Consider the following 22,722-nt stretch of genomic DNA (forward strand, 5'->3'; position numbering starts at 1 on the left):
GCCTGTTTTTAGGTATTCCGGTAGCCGGATTGCTAACTGACATTTCTGGATAATTAAAGCATGAACCAAAATATTTGGAAGCAAAAATATACCAACGTTTAATTGTGCGTTGATTAAATTTAGCACAAAACCGACAGCAAGGCACATTGTGATCAGGGCATAGACAAGGAATATAGTACAAATGAAAATCCTTATGAGGTATTTGTTTCCACAAGTAATGCAATTATTAACTTTTACTGACATTGGTAAGGAGCAAGAAAAAATTTCCCCAATGGGTTGAAGACTTTGGTTCTGAAACTCGAAAATGGAAATTTCAGGAGTTGGCCAACTGGCACTTGCGAACTGCTTCTGCTTCGGGCATCGCGCGGCAAGAAAGACTGATGTAATGGCATCGGCTGCATGTTTTATACCCCTGATGACCTGACGTCATGGAAGAAGGGACAGCAACCGACGCAGGACCCAAGACTTTGTTAATCAGGCTGACTGAGGGCAACCTGCCAGCAGATTACACAAATGTAATGACTGCAACAGTGAAACATGAAGAACATCTTACCATAATCTTAGATGTCCTTCTCTTCCATGTTGCAGTATTCATAACAACAGGGAGGTTGCTGCCTGCAGCGCCGACATCCGGACAGTATACCAAAGTCTTGCTTCAGGAGGGTAAGTGCGACGTCCTGCACCAGGGAGATAAAGCGACGTAGAGTATAAAAATGACACCTGCATGTACCCTCTTCAGAATGGACTGCCCCATACAGTAGTACTCCTGGAGGTTTGAGAAGGTTCAAGGTAGTTAGACCCAAGATACTCACATGTGGACTAAAATAAGGGTACTTGGTAGGCTGTGATTAGTGGAGAACTCAGCAGGAAAGCAAGATGATGATGTACCCACAGGTAAGTAAGGTATAACAGGCAGGTAAGCAAAAGGGGGCAGGAAGGGAGGGACTGAATACTGCAACATGGAAGAGGACAGGATTTGCTAGGGAAATTCTGCATGGATTCTTGGAAAATCCTTCCTCTTAGGTCCCCCTCTCTGTCCTCCTCCCTGGATTCACTTTTCAGCTCTTGCAATCTCTCATATGTAAAGAATACGGCAACATTGAATAAAAGGACATAGAATAGTTGTGTAAAATCTTACCATAACCACAGATATCCTTCTCTTCCATGTTGCAATATTCTATCCTTCCCGCCTTCCCACTACAACATGCTCTTTCCTAGGATAATCCACCTAGGATCCTCTGGGGTTTTCCTCATGGGCTTTCTTATTCTGAAGATGGTATGTGTGGATGTCCCTTTTATGGCTGACATCTGTACCTATGTGTGACGACCCATGTACAGGCAGTGGCTGTAAGCTTTTGTATACAGGCCAGATGTTGGGTCGTCTGGGAGGAACACAACCCATATGTAAATACTGCAACATAGAAGAGAAGGACCTCTATGGTTATGGTGAGATTTTACACAACTATTCTATGTACTTCTATTCACATGCTGCAGTATTCATAACAGTAGGGAGAATGCCAAAGCTTTTAGGTATGAACTTGGGTGGAGAATAGGGGTCCATGGTCAATAAGACCCTGAAGAATGGACCTGGCGAACCCAGTTCTAAACCCTAGAGGCTAGGTCTAGCTTGTAATATTTGGCAAATCTGTGTACTGATGCCCAAGTGGCAGCTTCTAGAATTGAGGCATAGTCAACCCCCTTGAAAAAGGCAGCTAAGGAAGCAGCTGCCCTGGTAGTCTGTGATTTGACGTTGCCCTGTAAGGTTTTACTATAAGTGGAATAACACATTCCAATGTATTTTGAGATCCATGATGAAATGCTTTGTTTGGTGACTGGCTTCCCTAGAGCCCTAGGATGGAAGGAAATGAAAAGCTCATCAGATTTTCTAATAGGTTTTGTCTTGTCTAAGTAATACCTCAGTTATCTGTGCACATCTAGAGAAGGCAACGTTCTCTCAAAGGCATTTTGGGGATTAGGGTAAAAAAACAGGAAGGTTGATGGCTTGGTTTAATGAAAGTTCATTAACCACCTTAGGCATGAAGGAGGGATTAGTCTCGAGGGAAACTCTGTCTTTGTGGAAAATGAGATAAGGAGGGATGGTCATAAGGGTCTGCATCTCTGATACCCTCCTGGCAGAAGTAAGGGCCGCTAGTAAATCCGTTTTAAGGGTGCACAGTTTTAGGATTACTGAATGTGGTGGTTCAAAAGGAGGGAGTGTTAGTTTTTCTAGTACAAATTTAAGGCCCCCAAGGTGGAGGGATAGGCTTCCTGGGGGGGCCTGATATGAAGAACCCCTTTCAGGAACAGTTTGACATCCAATCTGGACGCCAGAGGTGGTAACATGGCCAGACAGGCAGAGATGACAGATAAATGGACTTTGATGAGTAGGTTAGTCCTGAGTGAAGGAGCTCGCATAAGCAGGAAAGGACCAAGCAACAGGGATAGTCATAGGGTCCTGTCTTTTCCTCTGACACCACCTGGAGAATCTTTTTCATTTAGCTATGTAATTTCTCCTGGTGCTAGGTTCCCTGGTCTCCTGCAGGACATTGAGTACGTCCTCTGAATATAGGTGTCTGAAGGGGATTAGAACCCTATCACCCATAAGGTCAGCTTTAAGTTGTTCACTTGAGGGTGTAATAGGGATCCCCTGTTTTGTGTGAGCAGGTCTATCCGGTGGGGTAACCTGTGGTGATTGCTCCTGGCTAGTAGGTAGAGACGGGGAAACCAATGCTGTCTTGGCCAGTAGGGGGTCACCAACAGGATTTTTGGGGTGTCCTCCTGGATCTTGAGGACAACTTTCCAAATCAGAGTGAAGGGTGGGAAGGCATAGAGATGCACCCCCTCCCCCAAGGAAAAGAGAAGGCGTTCACTTTCCAGGCTTGTGGATGTGGGGCCCTTGTGCAAAATTTGGGCATCTGTTTGTTCTGGGAGGAGGCAAACAGATCTAGTTGTGGAATACTCCACCTGTGTATAAGATCTAGGAATACCTCTCTGTGAAGCATCCATTCGTGAGAGGGAGCTGAAGTTCTGCTTAGATGGTCTTCCATGACATTCTCTGTGGAGGGAATGTAAACTGCTAGTAGATGGACATTGAGGGTTGCTGCTAAGGTCCAGACTTGGATGGCTAAGCTGCAAAGGGGGTAGGATCTTGCCCCCCCCAGTCTGTTTATATACCAAGTGACAGTCATGTTGTCTTTGATCACTTTGAGAGTCCCTTGAAGTAGGGCTGTTTTGAAGGTTTGTAGGGCTATGTGGATTGCCCTCATTTCTTTGACAGTGATGTCCCTTAGCCTTAGTGCGGCCCATTTTCCCTGCACAGTGATCCATGTTAGGTTACACAGTAGCACTGCCCCCCAACCCAAGTCTGATGCATCTGTGGTGAGTTCTTGCCGGTGGACAGGTACCTGTAATGGAATTCCCTGGTTGAGATGGATGGCAGAGATCCACCACTGGATTTCTTCTCTCTTCACACAATGGAGTAGGGGAAGAGGGGAGTCCAGGGGATGGGCGTGTTGGCTCCATAAGTTCTTCAAGATCCAATGGATCTTTCTCATGTTGAGTCTTGCTAGGGGTAACATGGGTATCAAGGGAAGCCATGTGTCCCAGCATCCTTAGGAATTCTCATGCTGGCAATGAAATGAGGCTGGTGAGTTTGTTGAAGTATGTGCCAAGATTGTTTGTTCTGGGATAAAGGCTTTCATTAGGTCTGTTCTGATCCTGCATCCCAAGAAAATCATGTCTTGTGTGGGTTGCAGATGTGACTTTTTGCTGTTCATAGTGAACCCTAGGTAGGTCAAGGTGTAGATCACCTGTCTTAAGTGCTTTTGGAGGACTTGGCGGTCTTGATGAAGAACCATCAGGTCATCTAGGTATGGGTATATTTGTATACCCTGTGTTCTGCAGTGAGCAATGAAAGGTACTAGACATTTTGTGAACACTCAAGGGGCTGTGGAGAGCCGAAAAGGCAAGACAGAGAATTGAAAATGCCAGGAACCTACTGCAAAGTGAAGGAATTTCCTGTAGTCTGGGTGGATTGGTATGTGGCAGTATGCATCCTTCAAACCTAGGGCTACCATGAAGGCCTGATTGGGAATAAGTGGCAGGAGCAAAGGTAAGTTGATCATTTTGAAGCTGGGTACCCTGAGAAAACATATTTAGGAAAGATAACTCCAGAACTGGTCTCCATGGGCCATCTTTCCTTGGTACCAGAAACATTCTTGAATAAAATCCTTTGTTTTTTGGGGCGGGTGCTATTTGTTCTATGGTGCCTTGGGCTAGAAGTTTTTGAATGATAGTGGGGAAGAAGTGGATTTGATTTGCTGGTGGTTGAGGAATTCCCTGGAAAGTACCCATTTGTTTGTTGTAATGATGGAAAGTACCCATTTGTTTGTTGTAATCTTCTGCCAGGAGGGTAGGGAGGCAGTGAGGAGAAGGGACAGAGGAGTGTTTAGAAGTTGCAAAGGTAAGTCACAGAGAAGGTGGACTACCTTGGTCAGACTGTCCCCAAAAGGGTGGAGTGGCAGGAGTGGAGGGAAACCTGGGGGCAGAGTTTTTCCTTGGTTACCTGCATCCCTTTATCTGAGGGGCTGTGTGGGAGGCTTGCCTCCTGACAGAGGAAATTTTTTGTGGATAGTTTCTGTGGTATTTGGGAATGGGGAATACCAGCAAGTGTTTTAGGTTTTGGAGTTCTTTTCCCTTCTCATGAAGGGATTTAAGAAGTTCAGATGAGACTTGGCCAAAAAGGGCTTTATTGCACAGGGGGGCATCCAGGAGTTTTGTTTGTACATCTAAGGGCAGAGGCTGCAGTCTTAGCTAGGAGTATCGCCTTAGTATTGAGCCAGAAGCAGCAGATTTGGATGATGCTTCCACAGCATAGTAACTACACTTGATGAAGTGCCTAGTTACTTGGGATGCTGTTGAGAGTAGGTTGCTTAGCTGAGTTTTAATATTGGATTCAGGTGACTCAAATTGTGTCCTGGACATACTTAGCCATGTGGGTTTGGTAGTTCAATTCTCATAGCAAGAGTAGATGAGGTATATACCTTTTTTCCTAGTCTATCCATAAATTTACTGTCCATACCAGTAGGATAGAGGGTAGTAGAAGGTAATTGTCTAGATGTTTTATCTGCAAAGACTACAATAACAGCAGGGTCTGCTGGTGGAATTCTGAAAAGGAACTGGGTGTCATGTGGGGCCTTATGGAAACAATCAGGATGTTTAGAGGCTGGGGGCTGTGAGTCAGGTGCTTGAGAGGTGGCGAAAAAGGCATCCTGGAAGGCAGGGAGCAAGGGAAGGACAGCTTAAGGGGATGGCTGCTCCATCTGGAGCAGCCCAAAATACCTTTTCTTACTGAGACCTCTGAGGCCTGCCACTTAAAATGTTCCCTCATGAGGGAAATGGTATCACAAAAGGTGAATTCTTCCCCAGTAGACTCAGGGTGATGGGATCCTCTTCCTCTGGGGTAATGAAATCCTTGGGTGAATCTATTTGGGATTCATAGGTCACAGAATCTTCATATGATGAGAGTTCTTCCTCTGATACAAGTGAAGGGGGCCCTGTAGAAGAAACAGTAGGTTGTTGTTGTGTCTGTAGGGCCTGGAATGCCTTAAACATGCTGTCAGAGAAAGCTTCCCATCCTGGAACAGGATGTGTTTCTGTGTGCTTTACTTTCTATTTTCTCTTCATAGGGGTAGCTGGTAGAGAAAGAGAGGGAGCTGACGTCTGGGTGGATGGAGGAGCAAGAGCAGGGCCCTTCGACTGAATGAGTCCCGGTTCCCCTCCGCCATCAGGATCTGATGGCTGGCATGCCTCAGCAGACATACTCAAGGTTTCTGGTAGTTCCAGCTTCCACAGTGGTTCCTGGGCCTAGCAAGGAAATGGATGCCCAAAGAGATCCCGGGCTTTCATCAGTCTCAAGAATCTCCCCTGATGCCTGAAGCTCAGCATGAGAATCAGTCCTGGCTTTCGTGCCCTTCTTCCATGGCAGCTCTTTAGATGGGCCTGCTCCTCCCTCCATACAGAGCGTGAGACGTCGAAGCCTCTGATTTTCCAAGTAAAGTTTAAGCCCAGCCGGATGACTGTGAAGCATTTTCGGAATGAAAGATTGCAAATGGGGCAGGACGTACAGCCGTGGGCCTTGCCTAAACAGAATACACACTTATCGTGTGAGTCCTTGAGAGGAATTTGACTCCCACAAGCACACTTCCCCTTTCTAGTAGACATGTACGTATCAGCAATAAAAGGATAAAGAAAACCTCCTAGGGTACTTCTCTGTAGGAGTCGTCTGAAATCAGGATCTGTTTCCCTAACTGGCGAACTGGAGTTAGACGTTCACTGCGGCAGAAAAATTCTGAAGAGGGTACATGCAGACGTCACTTTTATACCCTACGTCGCTTTATGGCTCTGGCACAAGACGTCACACATACCCTCCTGAAGCAAGACTTTGGTATACTGGCAAGATGTCGGCGCTGCAGGCAGCAACCTCCCTACTGTTATTAATACTGCAACATGTGAATAGAAGGACATAGAATAGTTGTGTAAAATCTCACCATAACCATAGAGGTCCTTCTCTTCTATGTTGCAGTATTTACATATGGGTTGTATTCCTCCCAGACAACCCAACATCCGGCCTGTATATAAAAAGCTTTCACCCACTGCCTGTACATGGGACATCGCACATAGGCACAGACATCGGCCATAAAAGGGACATCCACACATACCATCTTCAGAATAAGAAAGTCCATGAGGAAAACCCCAGAGGAGCCTAGGTGGATCATCCTAGGAAAGAGCATGCTGTAGTGGGAAGGCAGGAGAGAAAGAATATTGCAACATAGAAGAGAACGATATCTATGGCTACGGTTAGATTTTACACAACTATTCTATGTCCTTCTATTCAATGTTGCAGTATTCTTTACATATGGGAAAGTGCAAGAGCTGAAAAAGGAACCCAGGGAGAAGTACAGAGAAGGGGAACTAAGAGGAAGCATTTTCCAAGAATCCATGCAGAATTGCCCTAGGAAATCCTGCTCTAAACAGTGTCCAATTTGGAATGTTTCCAGAGCAGGGTTTCCTAGGGTAATTCTGCATGGATTCTTGGAAAATACTTCCTCTTAGTTCACCTTCTCTGTACTTCTCCCTGGCTGGCATGTAGACCCATGAAGAAGGACCCTGATGATGCAAATGACCTAGTGGAATGTGCTGAGACAGATGCTGACAAGGACTTTCCATGGAATTTGTAGCAAAACACAATTGTCTTAGAAATTCACATGGATATAGTTTGTTTGGACACAGACAAGCCCAGAGCCCTAGGATGAAATGACACAAAAAGTTGGTCAAACTTCCTGATAGACTTTGATTGTCCAGGTAAAGTCTGAGTTGTCTATGCACATCTAGGGTGTGTAAAATCCTCTCACTAGAGGACTGAGGTGAACGAAAAAAGGTAGGCAATTGGATCAATTAATTAAGTGACAACTTGTTCACCACTTTTGCCATGAAGAAAGCGTTAGTTGTCAAGGATATCTTGCCCTTATGGAAGACCAGAAAGGGAGGCAAAGCCATTAATGCCCGAATTTCACAGACCCTTCTGGCAAAGGTTAATGCTACTGGAAGCACTGTTTTCCATGTGCAAAACTTTAGGGATGCAGAGGCTGCTAATTAAAAAGGGGCCTGGGTAACTTTTTCCAGCACATAATTGAGATCCCAGGGAGAAGGAAAGTACAGTTGAGTACACTTACCATAAATGTAGATGTTCAAGTGTATTCACCGTTGCAATCATCACATTTGGGTTATCCCTGCCAGGGTAGCCCTCAATCGGCCCAAATACCAGAGGCTTAGTATTTCTGTGTCAGTTGCTGTCATTCCAGGACTGACATCAGATTGTCAGTGGTATAAAATCAGGCAGCCAAAGCCATTACATCAGTTTTTCTTGCCCTAACTGTCAGAAGCCCCCAATAGGGAGCTAGGTTATGGTGGAAGAACACCACCACTAGAAAGTAAATACCAAAAATTCCCTGTAAGGAGACAGAGCGAGAGAGAGAGAAGACAAGGGGGATGAAGGGAAAAGTACAGTTGTGTACACTTACCATAAATGTAGATGTTCGAGTGTATTCACTGTTGCAGTCATCACATTTGGGTTATCTGCCTGCAGGTAGCCCTCAGCCAGCCTGAATACCAGAGTCTTGGATTCCTGCATCAGATGCCGTCTCTTCTTCCAAGACGTCAGGTCGTCAGGGGTATAAAACATGCAGCTGACGCCATTACATCAGTTTTTCTTGCCCCAGATGTCAGGTGCCCCCACAAGGGAAGCAATTATATGTTATGGTACACCCCTATCAAAAAGCAAATATTTTATTTATTTATCATTTTGTTGACCGGGAAAGTCCGACCAGGTTCCACAGAGCCTGTTTTCAGCGGAAGCCCAGGGAGAAATGCTCCAGATGCATGTCTTTGGAATGTGGGAGGAAACCAGAGTACCCGGAGGAAACCCACGCGAACACAGGGAGAACATGGAGACTCCACACAGAAGGCACCCCAGCCGAGAATCGAACCGGAGAACCTCTTGCTGTGAGGTGACAATGTTAACCACTGCAATACACCAGAAAACTTAAATATACCAAACAAGAAGGAAAGGTAGAGCCAAGAGAAGTCAGGGGGATGGAGGGAGGGTAACCAGGACTGCAACAGTGAATACACTCGAACATCTACATTTATGGTAAGTGTACACAACTGTACTATGTTCTTCGTGTTTCACTGTTCCAGTCATCACATTTGGGTTGATTCCGAAAGCTGAGGAAGTTAGAGAGCATTAGGGCCAGCTATTAAGCCCTGCAAGACTGCAGTGGCGAAACCAGCTCTGGATTTAGAAAAAAAGAGGCATGTGGTAATGCTTGGTGAAGGTATGTACAGAGCTCCAGGTAGCAGCTTCTTGGATGTCCCTGGTAGGGACTCCTCTGAGAAAGGCTGCAGAGGTAGATGCAGCCCTGGTGGAATGTGATCTTATCCCCTGTGAGGTAGGTTTTCCATGGTGCTTGTAGCAGAAATGAATGCAATGGGCTATCCATTTGGAAAGGGTTTGCTTTGAAATGGCCTTCCCCTCTGCCCCTGCAGCAAAGCTGATTAGCAGCTGTTCAGATTTTTTGAGAGGTGTAGTCCTGTCCAAATAAAATCTAAGTTGTCTGTGCATGTCCAGAGAGTGCAGTATTCATTCTCCTTTGTTTTGTGGATTAGGGAAGAAAGTAGGCAAGTGAATGAATTGATTTAGGGAAACACTAGACACCATTTTTGGCATAAAGGCAGGATTGGTCCTGAGGGAAACCCTGTCTGCAGGGAAGATAATGAAGGGTTCCACTACCATGAGGGCCTGTAATTCAGACACTTCTTGCTGAAGTGATGGCTAGAAGGAATGCTGTTTTCCAAGAAAGGAATTTCAACTCTGCTGTTGCAGCTGGCTCAAAGGGAGGGAGAGTGAGCTTTTCAAATACAAAGTTAAGGTCCCAGGCTGGAGTAGGGGCTCTCCTGGGGGGGGTCTTACACTTTTGGCCCCTCTAAGGAATTGTTTTAGCAGAGGGTGAGAGAAGAGGGGTGGCTCAGTATTATATGGAGCTGAAATGGCAGAGGCATGAATTTTAATTGACGAGAAGGATAGGCCCTTGTGGAGCATTTTTGTTAAGTACTGAAGAATATGAAGTAAGCTGGGCACCGCTGTGCCCATCCCCTGAGTCTGGCCCCAGGAACAGTAAGTATCTTTTCCACTTTTCAGCATAGGATTTTCTAGTACTAGGCCTCCTTGCCTCCAGAATGACATCTAGCACCTGCTTATTGAGGGATACTATTGGAGAGCTCAAGGAATTAGCCAGGCTGCAAGGTTCATGGTTTGAAGCTGAGGGTGCAGAATCTGGCCCTCCTGCTTGGACAGCAGGGAAGGGGTCTGAGGCAGGTGCCATGGTTCCAGCAGTGTCATACTGCTCAAGAGGGGGTACCAGTGCTGGCATGGCCAGTCTGGTGCAGTCAGTATTGTCCTTAGCTTGTCCTGTTTGATCTTTAGCAGAGCCTTCGAGAGGAGAGGCAGAGGGGGAAAGGCATAAACCAAGAGGCTTTCCCAGGTAAAGGACAGGGCATCTACTTTCCAAGCTTGATAGTGGGGAGTCCTTGTGCAGAATTTGTCCAATTGGTAGTTCTGAGGGGAGGCAAACAGGTCTACCTTTGGAGTCCCCCATTTGTTCCTCAAGAGGTTGAATATTTTTGGTTCCAGTTTCCATTTGTGTGGGTCCATGATATTTCTGCTTAAGTCATCTACCAGTGAACTGAGCTTGCCTGGCAGGAATTGAGCTTGTAGGTGCACTTGGTAGCTTAAAGCTGTGTTCCACAGAGCCATGGCTAGTCTGCAGAGAGGGTACGAGTGGGTTCCCCCCTATTTGTTTATGTACCAAATAACTGTGGTGTTGTCTGTCTTTACCAATAGTTGTCCTGGAAGAATGGGGTCTTTGAAGGCTGTCAGGGAATTCTATACAGCTAACATTTCTTTTTGGTTGATATGCAGGTGCATCTGTCTTGGGTTCCATTTGCCCTGAATGCACTGCCCTGCCAAGTGAGCCCAAAACGCATAATCTGATGTGTCTGTTGTTAGGGTATGGGCAGCAGGGGGTAGAATGAAAGGGAGCCCCTTGTTGTGGTAGCAGGCCTCTGCCCACCAAAGGAACTCTGTCTTTATACAAGGAATGATAGGAATCATTAATTCCAGGTCCTGAGAATGTTGACAACATAGGTTTTTTAGATACCATTGTAGTTTCCTCATATGCAGTCTTGCATATGGAATTAGTAGGATGCAAGAGGCCATGAACCCCAGGGCTTGCAGGATTTTCCTTGCAGATAGCTGGGGTTTAGTGGCCAGTAGTTTGAAGTAGGTTGTCAAATGAACTTGCTTCTCCGGAGTGTGGAAAGCCATCTGGGAAGTTGTGTTCAAGCTTGCTCCCAAGAATACAATCTGTTGGCAGGGTACTAGGTGAGATTTCTTTTCATTTATGGTGTACCCCAAAGAGGTTAGAAGTTTCTTTACAAATGCCAGATGTTGTAATAGCAAGTCCTGGCTTTCTGCCTGAATCAGACAATCGTCAAAGTATGGGTATATTTGAATATTTCTCTGCCTGCAAAATGCAATGGCTGGAGCTAGACACTTTGTGAATATCCTGGATGCAGTAGATAAGCCAAAGGGAAGTGCAAAGAACTGATAGTGCATTGAGCCTGCCCTGAAGCGTAGGTATTTCCTGCAAGATTCCCTTATTGGCATGTGCAGGTAAGCTTCCTTTAAGTCTAAGTTTGCCAACCAGGCATCTTTGCCTAGCATAGGAAGAAGCTGTTGAAGTGTTAGCATTTTGAATTTTGGGATTACCAGAAAGGTGTTTAGAATAGAGAGGTCCAGCATAGGACGCCAGGAGCTGTCTTTTCCGGGTACCAGGAAAAGTCTTTAATAAAAACCTTGTCCCCTTTGTTCGGCTGGGACAGGTTGAATAGCCCTGATACTTAGAAGAGAGAGAACCTGCTGTTGGGCCTCTGCCCACTGATTTGGGGTAGGTCTGGCCAACCGTTTGGGGTTGGTAGGGAGTGGAAGTGGAATCTGTATCCTTGGGAAACTATATTTAAAACCCATTTGTCCTGAGTAATGAGTTCCCAGTTTTTTTTGCATGCAGGGCGAGCTTTCCTCCTAAGGGAGCAGGCAGTTGAGCAGGACCTGGGAGGGTTAAGGTTAAGTCGTGCCATTTTTCCGTAGGGGCTGGTTTACTGCTCCCTGATTTGGAAGTGGGAGCCCCCCACTGCTTAGACCTTTGTGCAGTCTGAGACTGTAACTTAGGTGGTCTGCTGTTCCTGGGTTTGGACCGAGAGGGCCTAGAAGAGACTGGAAAGGACCAGTTCTTTGAAGGCCAATGTCTACTAAATCTTGGAGGCTGTACTTGGAGAAAATCTTTAACAGTTTGCATAGATTTAGCTTCTTCCTCCATCCTTTTGAGGACTACTTCTGCTTTGTTGACAAACAGGTGGTCTTGATTTAAGGGAGCATCCAGTAATTTAGCTTTAACATGATCTCGTACGTTTTGCTCCTTAAGCCAAGTATGCCTTCTAAGTACAGACCCATTGATAGCAGCCCTGCAAGATGCTTCTAGAGAATCAAAACCACATTGCAAAGTATGTTTAACAACTTGTTCTGCAGAATGCATTAAATCCTGTAATTCTGTTGTTCAGCACAGTCAGGAATCAACATCATTTTCTGTTTAAGTAGTCCCATAATATGCTGATGGTAGTTTAACACATGAAACTGACAATTTAAAGCCCTAATGGCCAAAGTGGCAGAAGTGTATACCTTCTTAACCCATCTGTCTAAGGCTCTAGAATCGCTATCAGAAAGGGTAGGATTTTTGGCAGCAGTAGCCTTAATGCCTTTTGGTCCTTGGGAAATGGTCTCTGGATCCGCAGTACGATTCTTGAAGAGAAACTTGCAAGAGTCAGGTACTCTGTAATACCTGTCAGGTTTTCTGGGAGCTGGAGGTAAAGTGTCTGGGGAAAGGCTAGATTCCAAGAAAGTATCATCTACAATGTCCAGAACAGGAGGAATAGCTAAAGGCCTGTTTTGAGGAAGGAGTAAGGATTCCCTAAGCCTCTTTTTGGAGTCAGAGTAATCCTGGCTTTCCCAGCGGAAATGCTCCCTAAGAGTGTGCAAGGTTTCACCAAAAGAAAAATCTTCTGGAGGGGAAGCAGAGGGAATGGAATCCTCTGCATCAGAATCCTCATAGGTAGATAAGGGCAAATCCTGGTAATCAGAAGGAACAGAAATATCAGATTCCCGATCAGAAGAATCAGAAGGAAAATCAGTTCTAGGTCTCTTAGAGGGGGAAGGCTGGCCTCCCCTAATTAAGGTAATAAGGTCTTCAGCCATTCTAAGCATTTGCTTTTTAGGCATGTGGGCCTGAGCATGCGGTTTGGACATCAGATTTCTAGGCGTGGTGCTAGTTTTAGACCTGGATGAAGAAGATGGAGTCGGTTTAAAATGCAAGTCTGTAGGCCTAAATACACGCTCAGAAGCCAGTGCCTGCACAGCGGCTCCAGACCCATCCAAGGTAGAGACATCCACAGGTTCCATAGTCGAAAAAGCATCTCGCGGCATACCGGACACCGAATGGCTCTCAGTAGAGGCCTGTGAATCTGAAGTAGCGGGTATCAGGGGCTGCAAAAGCGCCTCACTGAGTACCGGCGGACTGGCAACTAGCTTAACGGAAGTGTTGTCGGCAGTTTTGAACCTATGCGGTCTGTCTCTGTGTTTACATTTTTTCGGAATATCAGTAGTCAGATGGCTTAACAAAGCCATTCTGGAGTATTGATACAGAGTACCAAATTAATCTGCTGCAAAAATAGCCCGAAAAAAATCGTTCGAAGGTTGAACAAGGCACAAAACCGACAGCGAGGGACGTTATGGTCTGGGCCTAAGCAGGAAATGCAGTACGAATGAAAATCTTTATGAGGTATTTGCTTTCCACACGTAAGACAATTGTTAACTTTTACTGACATCGGTGGGAGCAAGAAAAAAGATGCCCAACGGGGTACTTATCTTTTTTTTGAAGACTTAGGTTCTGAAACTCGAAAACGAAAATTTTAGGAGTCGGCCGACAGGCACTTGCGAACTGCTTCTGCTTCGGGCACTGCACGGCAAGAAAGACTGGTGTAATGGCATCGGCTGCATGTTTTATACCCCTGACGACCTGGCGTCATGGAAGAAGAGACTGCATCCGACGCAGGAATCCAAGACTCTGGTATTCAGGCAGCTGAGGGCTACCAGCAGGCAGATAAACCAAATGTGATGACTGCAACAATGAAACACAAAGAACACATCCAGGACTGCAACACTGAATACACTTGAACATCTACATTTATGGTAAGTGTAGATAACTGTACTATGTTCTTCGTGTTTCACTGTTGCAGTCATCACATTTGGGTTGATTCCCAAAGCTGAAGAAAAGGGTGGAGGCAGTCAAAAAGACTGGGGGCTGACTAGGATGCCCTGCAAGACTTAGGTTCATAGATTAGTACTAAGTTAACTGCCCTTGCAAGCCATTTTAAGCCTAGCCAGTTATCCCTTGTGAGACTCAAACCCCGCACCTTGTGTTTGCAAGGCAAACACCTTAACCATTAGGCCACCCTCCCAACTTCAGTGGCAAAGGCTGCCAAGGATTTGGAGAAGATAGCTAGGTGGTAATGCTTGGTGAAGGTATGAACAGATGTCCATGTTGCAGCCTCCAGGATGTCCCTGGTGGGGACCACTATGAAGAAAGCTGCAGAGGTGGAGGTTGCTCTGGTGGAATGTGTCCTGAGACCCTTGGGGGGAGGTTTCCCATGCTGTTTGTAGCAGAAATTGATTCAGTGTGATAGCCTTTTGGAAACTGCTTGTATGGATATGGCCTTACCCTCTGCTCCTGCTGCAAAGTTGACTAGCAATTGATCAGTTTTTCTACAAGATTTGGTACTGGCTAGGTAGAATCTGAGCTGTCTGTGCACATCTAGAGAGTGCAGCATCCTCCCCCCCCTTGTTTTGTGGGTTTTGGAAAAGGTGGCCAAATGAATGCATTGGTTGAGAGCCACACTGGACACCCCCTTTTTGGCATGAAGGATGGGTTAGTCCTGAGGGAGACCCTGTCAGCATGGAAAACGATGAAGGGCTCTACAGCCATATGTGTTTGTAGCTCATATACTCTTCTAGCTGAAGTGATGGCCAGAAGCAAGGCTGTCTTCCAAGAGAGAAATTTTAACTCTGCTGATGCTGCAGGTTCAAAGGGGGCAGGGTGTGTTTTTCCAACACAAAGTTTAGGTCCCAAGCTGGGGTAGCAGCTCTTCTGGGTGGCCTCAAGTTGTTAGCCCCTCTTAGGAACTGTTTGAGAGGGTGTGAGAAAAGAGGTGGCTCTGTGCTGAAATGAGCAGAGATGGCGGAGGCATGAAGTTTAATAGAAAAGAAGGACAGACCCCTGTGTAGTAGGTCTGCCAAGTAATCCAGGATGAGGGGTAGGGAGGGCTGTGCCATTTCAGCTCCCTTAGCCTGGATCCAGGTGCAAAACCTTTTTCACTTGTCAGCATAAGACTTTCTAGTGCTGGGGCATCGGCCTCATGTATAACATCTAGAACTTCGACTGGCAGCTTGGGTAGAGGTCAGGGAATAAGTCAAGCTGCCATATTGAGGGTATGCAATTGGGAATGCATGAATTCTCCATTCCTCTGGGTCAGGAGTGTTGGGATCTGAGTTAGGTGCAGGCTGCGCAGCAGTGGGTACCAGTGCTGGTGTGGCCAGTCTGGGGCAAGCAGGATTGTTCTTGGTTTTTCCTCCCTTATTTTGAGCAGTACCCTTGAAATGAGTGGTAGAAGGGGAACTGCATAGGCCGAGAGGTTTACCCACTGGAAGGATAGAGCATCCACTTTCCAGGCCTTGCTGGGAGGTTCCCTAGTGCAAAACTTGCTGAGCTGATGATTGTAGTGGGAGGCAAAGAAGATGACTTCGGGGTGCCACATTTCAGGGTTACAAGGGTGAAGGTCCTTTGGTCTAGCTGCCACTCGTGTGGGTCTAGCAAGTTGTCTGCCACTAGCAGTTGCATGGCTGAGGCCGTGTGCCAAAGGATCATGGTGAGCCTGCACAGAGGATAAGAGCGAGTCCCTCCCTGCTTGTTGATATACCACATCACCGTGGTGGTGTTTGTTTTGATCAGTAGAGACCCTGGGGAGAGTAGGGGTCTGACAGCTGTCAGGGCATGCTGAACAGCTAACATCTCTTTTTGGTTGATGTGCAGATGTATTTGATTTGGGCTCCACTGGCCCTAAATGCACCTGCCGTCCAGGTGTGCACCCCAGGCATAGTTTGATGGGTCTGTGGTGAGGGCCTGGGCGGCATGGGGTTGTGAGAAGGGAAGTCCCTTGTTGTGGTAGCATGCTGCTGCCCACCAAAGAAAATCTTTCCTTAAACAAGGTATCATTGGTATAAGAGTTTCCAGGTCTTGAGAGTGTTGACACCAAAAGTTTTTTAGGTACCACTGTAGTTGTAGTTTCCTCATATGCAGTCTGGCATATGGAATGAGCAGAATGCAAGAAGCCATGAACCCTAAAACTTGCAGGATTTTCCTTGCGGATAACTGGGTACTGGTTGGCTAGTTGAGAGAAGTAGACTGTCAGGTAGGATTGTTTTTCTGGTGTAAGGGATGCCATCTGGGATGCTGTGCCCAGGCTTGCACCGAGGAATATAATTTTTTGGGTGGGTACTAGTTTGGATTTATTTTCAGTGATAGTATACTCCAGGGAGGTCAGTAGGTCCTTTACAAAGGTCAGGTGCTTTAGCAGCTTTTCCTGACTGACTGCCTGCCTGAATCAGGCAGTCTAAGTATGGGTACATTTGAATATTTCTTTGTCTGCAAAAAGCAATGGCGGGAGCCAGACATTTTGTGAAAAATCTGGGAGCAGTGGAAAAGCCAACTGAAAGTGCAGTGATCCTGTCCTGAAACGTTGGCATTTTCTGCATGATTTCCTGATTGGGATGTGTAGGTAGGCCTCTTTTAGGCCTAGGGTGGCTAACCAAGCATCCTTGGAAAGCATAGGTAGAAGCTGCTGGAGGGTTAGCATTTTGAATTTGAGTATCACCAGAAAGGTGTTTAGAATGGATAGACTGAGGATGAGGCGCCATGTACCCTCTTTTCTGGAAGAGTCTGAAGTAGAAACCTTAGCCTATTTGTTCTGCTGGAACATGCTCTACTGCCCTCCTAGAGAGCAGGGAAAGGACTTGCTTTTTGGCCTCTGCCCACTGGTTTTGGGGATGATCTGGGAACCCTTTTGGGGTAGCCAGTGTGTGGAAATAAAATCTGTATCCCTGGGAAACTATGTTGAGGACCCAGCGGTCATTGGTAATGGTGGCCCAGTTGCTTGCATGGAATGAGAGTTTTCCTTCTAGTGGCAAGAGTAGGTGGGTGGAGGGAGGGGGTGGAAGTGTAAAGTTATTGTGAGTTATTACTATAAGGGGGTGGCTTTGCACTCCCTGGTTTTGAAGAGGAGGAAATCCATTGCTTAGGTCTCTGCATTCCCTGGGGCTGTTGTCTGGGGGGCCTGCTTCCCCTGGGTCTGGGCTGAGCTGACCTGGAGGGGGCAGGAAAGGACCAGTGCTTGGAGGGGCAATGCCTACTGAACCTTGGTGGCTGAACCTGTAAGAAGTCTTTAACTGTCTGCATAGACTTAGCTTTTTCTTCCATCTTTTTTAAGACCTCTTCTGCCTTGGTGCCAAATAAGTTGTCTTTGTGCAAGGGTGCGTCCAATAATTTTTGACATGGTCTGGCAAGGACTGTTCCTTAAGCCAAGCATGCATTCTAAGGACAGAACCAGTGACTGCTGCCCTGCAAGATGCTTCTAGGGCATCAAAACCACATTGTAAGGTGTGCTTAGTTACTTGACTTGCAGAATGCATTAACTCTTGTAACTCTATTTTCTGCACAAGCAGGGAAGGAAGATATTTTTTTTGTTTGAGGAATTCCATGGTATGTTGCTGATATTTTAGCATATGGAATTGACAATTTAATGTGCTAATACCAACAATAGCAGATGTGTATACTTTTTTACCCCATCTGTCTAATGCTTGGGAATCCTTATCCGAGGGGGTGGGATTCTTAGTTGAAGTTGCTTTGATTCCTTTAGGTCCTTGAGAGATGACCTCTGGGTCAGCAATAGGATTTTTGAAAATAAATTTGTGAGAGTCAGGGACTCTATAGTGCTTGTCAGGTTTCCTGGGAGCAGGAGGGAGGGAGGGTGTCAGGGATCAGACTGGATTCCATAAAAACATCATCCACAACATCCAGGACAGGAGGGATGGCCAGAGGTCTGTGCTGTGGAAGATCTAAGAATTCCCAGAGTCTCTTTTTTGACTGAGGATAGTCCTGACATTCCCATTGGAAATGCTCCCTTAAAGTAAGTAGGGTTTCTCCAAAGGAAAAGTCCTCAGGTGGAGAGGCTGAAGGGATGGATTCCTCTGCATCAGAATCCTCATAAGCAGAGAAGGGTTGCAAATCTTCATATTCAGATGCATCAGAGTCATCGGGTTCCTGTTCAGATAAGAAGTACAGTTGTGTACACTTACCATAAATGTAGATGTTGAGTGTATTTCACTGTTGCAGTCATCACATTTGGGTTATCTGCGTGCAGGTAGCCCTCAGCCGGCCTGAATACCAGAGTCTTGGATCCTTGCGTCGGATGCTGTCTCTTCTTCCATGACGTCAGGTCGGCAGGGGTATAAAACATGCCATTACATCAGTTTTTCTTGACCCAGATGTCAAGTGCCCCCATAATGGGAAGCAATTATATGTTATGTTACACCTCCATCAAAAAGCAAATACACCAGAAAACTAAAATACACCAAACAATAAGGAAAGTTAGAGCCAAGAGAAGTCAGAGGGATGAAGGGAGGATAACCAGGACTGCAACAGTGAATACACTCGAACATCTACATTTATGGTAAGTGTACACAACTGTACTATGTTCTTCGTGTTTCACTGTTGCAGTCATTACATTTGGGTTGATTCCCAAAGCTAGGTAAGGGAGGAGGAAGTTAGAGAGCATTAGGACCAGCTATTAAGCCCTGCAAGACTGCAGTGGCAAAACCAGCTCTGGATTTTGAAAAAAAGCCAAGTGGTAATGCTTGGTGAAGGTATGTACAGAGCTCCAGGTAGCAAGCTTCTAGGATGTCCCTGGTAGGGACACCTTTGAGAAAGGCTGTAGAGGTAGATGCAGCCCTGGTGGAATGTGATCTTATCCCCTGTGGGGTAGGTTTTCCATGGTGCTTACAGCAGAAATGAATGCAACGGGCTATCCACTTAGAAATGGCCTTCCCCTCTGCCCCTGCAGCAAAGCCAACTAGCAGCTATTCAGATTTTCTGAGAGGCTTAGTCCTGTTCAAATAAAATCTAAGTTGCTTGTGCATGTCCAAAGAGTGCAGTATTCATTCTCCTTTGTTTTGTGAGTTCAGGAAAAAAAGAGGCAAATGAATGGACTGACTAAGGGCCACACTAGACACCACCTTGGGCATAAAGGAAGGATTGGTCCTGAGGAACACCCTGCCTGCATGGAAGATGATGAAGGGCTCCACTGCCATGAGGGCCTGTAAATCAGACACTCTTCTTGCTTAAGTGATGGTTAAAAGGAAGGTTGTTTTCCAAGAAAGGAATTTCAACTCTGCAGTTGCAGCTGGCTCAAAAGGAGGGAGAGAGAGCTTTTCCAATACAAAGTTGAGATCCCAGGCTGGAGTAGGGGCTGGTAAAGTTTTGGTCCCTCTGAGGAATTGCTTTAGCAGGGGGTGACAGAAGAGGGGTGGTTCAGTATTATAATGTGCTGAAATGGCAAAGGCATGTATTTTAACTGACGAGAAGGAAAAGCCCTTATGGAGCATTTTTGTTAAGTACTGAAGAATATGCAGTAAGCTGGGCACCATTGTACCCATCCCCCTGAGTCTGGCTCCGGGAACAGTATCTTTTCCACTTTTCAGCATTGGATTTTCTAGTACTAGGCCAGGGGTCTGGAACCTTCACTATCAAAAGAGCCATTTTTGGCCCCTCTCCCACCAATTAAAATTGATCAGGGCCACAAAAAAGTACAGTTGTGTATACTTACCATAAATGTAGATGTTCGAGTGCATTCACTGTTGCAGTCATTACATTTGGGTAATCTGTTGGCAGGTTGCCCTCAGTCAGCCTGAATTCCAAAGTCTTGGGTCCTACGTCAGTTGCTGTCTTCTCTTCCATGATGTCAGGTCGTCAGGGGTATAAAAACATGCAGCTGACGCCATTTTCTTTAGTTTTTCTTGCCCCGGATGTCAGGTGCCCCCAAAAAGGTAGCAATATTTTATATATATATATATATAAATATATCCATATACATGCATCAGTATAAACTTTACCTTCATCTATAATCAAATACACCACATAGGTTGTAGAAGACAGAGAAGGAAAGATAAACTGTAGAATGACAGGGGGATGGTGGGAGGGTAACCTGGACTGCAGCAGTGAATGCACTCGAACATCTACATTTATGGTAAGTGTACACAACTGTGCTATGTTCTTCGTGTTTCACTGTTGCAGTCATTACATTTGGGTTAGAATCCCAAAAATTTGGTTGGGAGGCTGGAGCTAAACAGCAATAGGTGCGGCTATGAGGCCCTGCCGCACTGCAGTGGCAAAGCCTGCCCTGGACTTAGAGTAGAGAGGCAAATGGTAATGCTTTGTAAAGGTTTGAAAAGAACTCCAAGTAGCAGCCTCTAGAATGTCTTTGGTTGGTACTCCTCTGAGAAAGGCTGCAGCTCTGGTGGAATGAGACCTAATGCCCTTGGACACAGGTTTACCATGGTGTGAGTAGCAGAAACGGATGCAGTGGCTTATCCACTTTGAAATTGTCTTCTTTGAGATAGCCTTTCCTTCTGATCCTGCAGCATATAACACTAGTAATTGCTCAGTTTTCCTTAGAGCTTTTGTCCTGCTCAAGTAGAATCTTAGCTCTCTGTGTACGTCCAAGGAATGCAGAATTCTCTCCGCTTTGTTCTGCGGATTTGGATAAAAAGTTGGCAGATGAAATGTTTGGTTAAGAGCCACACTGGAAACCACCTTAGGCATAAAAGTAGGATTTGTCCTCAGAGATACCCTGTCTGGGTAAAATATGATAAAAGGCTCTACAGCCATGAGGGCCTGTAGCTATGAAACCCTTCTTGCTGAAGTAATTGCTAGTAGCAGAGCTGTCTTCCATGATAAGAACTGTATATCCGCGGTAGCGGCTGGTTCAAATGGAGGCAGGGTGAGCTTTTCCAACACATAATTGAGGTCCCATGCAGGTAATGGTGATCTTCTAGAAGGCCTTAGGTGTTTGGCTCCTCTAAGATGCTGCTTTAGTAAGGAATGAGAAAAGATTGGTGACTCTGTATTGTAATGAGCCGAAATGGCAGAGGCATGGATTTTGATTGATGAGAAAGACAGGCCTTTGTCAAGCATCTCAGTTAAGTATTGTAATATCTGAGGAATATGTGGTTCTGCTGTATCAGTTCCTTGTGCTTGATTCCAAGCACAAAATCTTTTCCATTTGTCAGCATAAGATTTTCTAGTACTAGGCCTCCTGGCTTCCAAAATGACATCCATCACAGCTTTACTGAGAGGTGCCGTTGGTATGATTACATGATTAGCCATGCTGCCAGGTTCAGAGTCTGTAGTTGATTGTGCAGGATCTGATTGTTTTGCTGGGACAATAGTTGTGGTCTTTGAGGCAAGGTCCAAGCTGGGAATTGAGACAAGTTCCTTAGAATTGGGTACCAGTATTGGCGGGGCAAGTCAGGGGCAATTAATATCATCTTTGGCTTCGCTTGTCTGACTTTTAGGAGGACCTTGGGTAGAAGAGGCAGAGGAGGAAAGGCGTAAACTGACAGGTTTTTCCAACTGGAAGATAGGGCGTCCGCTTTCCATGCTTGTCTGTGATAAGTCCTTGTGCAGAATCTTTTCAGTTGATAATTTTGAGGAGAGGCAAAAAGATCTATGTCTGGGCTCCCCCATTTCTCTGTTATCATGCTAAATACTTGTGGATTTAGTTTCCACTCGTGAAGATCCATAAGTTTTCTGCTTAAATTGTCTGCCAGAGTGTTCTGTTTTCCTGGCAGGAATTGAGCTTGAAGATTTATCTGGTAGGTCAAAGCTGTATCCCACAGTGCCATGGCTACTCTGCAAAGGGGGTATGAGTGTGTGCTCCCTTGCTTGTTTATGTACCACATGACTGTGGTGTTGTCCGTCTTTATCAGTAGTTGTCCTGGATGAAGTAAGTCCTTGAAGGCTGTTAGGGCATTTTGAACAACTAGCATCTCTTTTTGGTTGATATGTAGATGCATTTGATTTGGTGCCCATATGCCATGAATGCATCTTCCTGCCATGTGGGCCCCCCAGGCATAATCTGATGCATCTGTTGTTAAGGTTTGGCTGGCAGAGGGTAGAGTGAAGGGCCATCCCATGTTTTGGTGAGAGGCCTTTGCCCACCATAGAAACTCCTGTTGCAGGCAGGGGATGAGAGGAATCATTGATGTTCTTCATTCCACATTGCTGCAGTCCTAACTATTGGGTAGTCCGCTGTCCAGTCGGCCCGAATACCAAAGTATATGGCTGACGTCGGTCAGGGCGCATTAGACTGACGTCAGTACGTCAGGGTACTAATGCGCATGACCGACGTCATATCCTCAGTCTTTTTTGCCGCATGGTCCGATGCAGAAGCAATTTTGCGAGTGCAGGTTGGCGTTCTGAAAGTTTCTGAAGTCAGAGTTTCAGACCGAATCAAAGTTGGCTAAGTACCCCGTTGGGGAATATTTTGGTTTTTTCTTGCCTCAGTATTTAACCGGATGTCAGAAAAAGTGAATAACTGTATTTCTTGTGGGAAACAGATACCTCATAGGGATTACCATACTTTGTGTATACCTTGTTTAGGGCCTGAGCACGACGTTGTTGGATGCCGCTCTTGTGCTAGATTTAACAAACGCACTATTAAGAGAAGGTTAGACTGTGCCAGGTTAGTTTTGGGAAGCGTTGTAATTATAAAATGCCGCCGGATGCTCCGACGCGCTTCGGCCAAAAAGCGCAAGGACAAAGCAGCAAAGCCTAGAGTGGAAGAACCGACAGTCCCAGACGACGGTTCTTTAGAAGGCTCAGTGGA

Source organism: Protopterus annectens, chromosome 9.part0 (genome assembly GCF_019279795.1).
Source record: "Protopterus annectens isolate FY-2018-M chromosome 9.part0, PAN1.0, whole genome shotgun sequence".
Taxonomy (NCBI): domain Eukaryota; kingdom Metazoa; phylum Chordata; order Ceratodontiformes; family Protopteridae; genus Protopterus; species Protopterus annectens.